Below are 2,918 nucleotides of genomic sequence, written 5' to 3' on the forward strand. Positions count from 1 at the left end.
GCCAAAGCAAGCATGTGAAAAACATCAGAGGCTCCTGTACTGAATGGGCTTCAGTGTGTGCAGGGGCACCAAACTAAATTTTGTTTCAGATATGCACAATTTCTAAAAACCCAAGGTAAATGTTGCAGTCACCTTCACAGAAATATCTTCTGGCTCTTGATGTGTGTCTTGATCATCCATTACCATCAATCACCAAAAGTTGAATTATTTGTTTACTAGAAGTTCCATGCAGTTCTATATACAACCACCAGATGGCAAATTGTTGCCTGTGAAACAACAGACCTTTCAGTACATATCAAAATGTATTAAGCTAATTTTGCTTATTTTGATAGTCTGTGCAGCTTAAGAAGCAGAAAACCTAGAATCCTACATTTTTAGATGTTCATGTTTTGTTACTGCATAAAGGCACTTAAAATATGGAAGCTTAAAACATGAATGAAAAGTTTAATAATAGCACTTGGTATTTTGTAGTCCACATAGTCTGCAGTTTTCCCTAATGTCTGGGCCTTAGGTGTATCTTTGGTTTTAAATGTGCATGAAATGCAGTTAATGCACAGTGCAAATCCCCCTCATTGTAGTGAGAAAGTTAAAAAAGAGCTGAAGCTCTCCATATTTAAGTAAGTGAGATCTTCTCTGGGGATTTTCCCAACCTTTAACCCCTTGTTGCCTAAATTTATTCACAATTATTTCAAAAGAGAAACTATTTGTGTTTTTTCTGTCACATGGATGCTAAATTTAGTGGAGACTGTTAATTTGAATATAACACACAAGCAAACAATAAGCTGATACGTGTTTTTATCTTAGTACAACTTACCTCAAATTTGGACAATTTCTCAAAATTAGCAGCCAAAATCCACGTGCTCGGCTATGCCAATACTTCGCTTCTATAAGACAGATATAGTTTCCACTATGACTGCTAGATGGTGTGACTTGTGCTTCCAATACGATCCTTGGTATGTATCGAATATGTATTCACTCACATTGGCGGGATACATATGCCACCTTGGCGCTGCATTCAGGCCGGAAGCAGATTGATGCAATTTCACGACAATTGACTACAAGGGGTTAAATGGATTATTTTAAAGATAAATAATTCATAAATAAAATATATTATTTAGGTGTAGCATACTCCTAAAGCGGGGCGGCATGGTGGCGCAGTGGTAGCGCTGCTGCCTCGCAGTTAGGAGACCCGGGTTTGCTTCCCAGGTCCTCCCTGCGTGGAGTTTGCATGTTCTCCCCATGTCTGCGTGGGTTTCCTCCGGGCGCTCCGGTTTCCTCCCACAATCCAAAGACATGCAGGTTGGGTGGATTGGCGATTCTAAATTGGCCCTAGTGTGTGGTGGGTGTGTTTGTGTGTCCTGCGGTGGGTTGGTGCCCTGCCCAGGATTGGTTCCTGCCTTGTGCCCTGTGTTGGCTGGGATTGGCTCCAGCAGACCCCCGTGACCCTGTGTTCAGATTCAGCGGGTTAGAAAATGGATGGATGGATACTCCTAAAGCTGCTCTTAAAGACTTTTAATAATTGAAGGAATCATTATGACTCTCCACTCTCTAAGGCTTCTTCGTGCTCTTTTTCCTCTCTGTGTCCATCAGTACTACTTGGCATCATGTCATCATATTCCTTTGTGTATTTATTGTGTAGTGTGCACTATGCTATCATTGGCTGTTGTTGCATATACCATTGTGGGGATGTTATACATTGCAGTGCTTATTTTACAAGCATTGAGCAGAAGGACAACAATAATCATCACTCCCTGACTTGATTGCTTTCATGCATCTCACAACTTGTACAAAATTACTGGTATAAAATTAGACATTCCTAGTATTGATTTAGCTCATATCCTACAGATTGTACTATGGATGGAACAACTGGAATAAGGTATCAGGAGTATTGTGTGATTGAAGAATTTAGGCGAAGGTTAAAGGTAAGGTTTGTATGACTATTAATGATATATGGAGCTGTGACAAGGGCACTAAAGGGAACAGCAGGAGAAGAAGTTAGAGAAGGCTAAGATGGATGTGTGGAGTTACAAAAGAGGACATAATAAGAAATAAGGCAATCAGAGTTACCACAAAAAGTAGGAGAGATGTCTAAGAAAGTACAGGACATGTGATGAGGAGAGATAATGAACAAGTGGGCAAAAGAGTGATGGAATGGAAGTAAAGGGGAAGAGAGAGAGAGAGGTGGGAGGCTGAAGCAAAGATGAATGGATAAAGTGAAAGAATATCTAAAGGAGAAGGGCTTGACTGGCTAAGAGGAGCTGAAGAAGGCTGATTAGCAACATCAAACCCACTTCGATTGGGAAAAGAAGAAGATTATTATATTTTTAAAATTTGATTCCTTTTGCCAACACTCTCATGTGCCATGAGCGCACTTCAGCTTCTGCCAGTTGCCAAGGTAACCCTTCTTGTTGTTGAAGGGGCGTGGCCTCAGGGTTTGTCACTCGCTGGAAATTGTAGCTCTGTGATTAAATAACTGCCAACGTCGCCATGTCTTTATCTGAACTGCGGATAAAAACTCATTTATAAGCCTGTGATGAATAGTTCTTGATTTCTGAATTGATCTCTTGGGTTCCTGACTCTCATTTTCTTCTTTTAGCCTCAATTTTTCTCTTGCTCTCTGGCTTTGTTGTTTTAGAAGTTTTCAAACTCCCAGTTTTCACCTTTGTCTGTTTTGTGACTCCCTCCTGGTTTGGCCTTTAAAAATCTTGTCAGCTTCCCAGACATTGCAAAGATAAAGAAGAACATGACTTTAAGTAATGAGTTGTATAGCACAGCACAACTTAATAGGAAAATGTAAAGCTAAGAAAACCAGGAGATGTGGCTTAGAAAAAGATTTGGTCTGTGGCCTATCGAAGCATAAAAATAGAGGACTTATTTTAAAAAATTGTGTAATCCCAATACACAAAACAAAAAAATAA

This window comes from Polypterus senegalus, chromosome 2 (genome assembly GCF_016835505.1).
Source record: "Polypterus senegalus isolate Bchr_013 chromosome 2, ASM1683550v1, whole genome shotgun sequence".
Taxonomy (NCBI): domain Eukaryota; kingdom Metazoa; phylum Chordata; class Cladistia; order Polypteriformes; family Polypteridae; genus Polypterus; species Polypterus senegalus.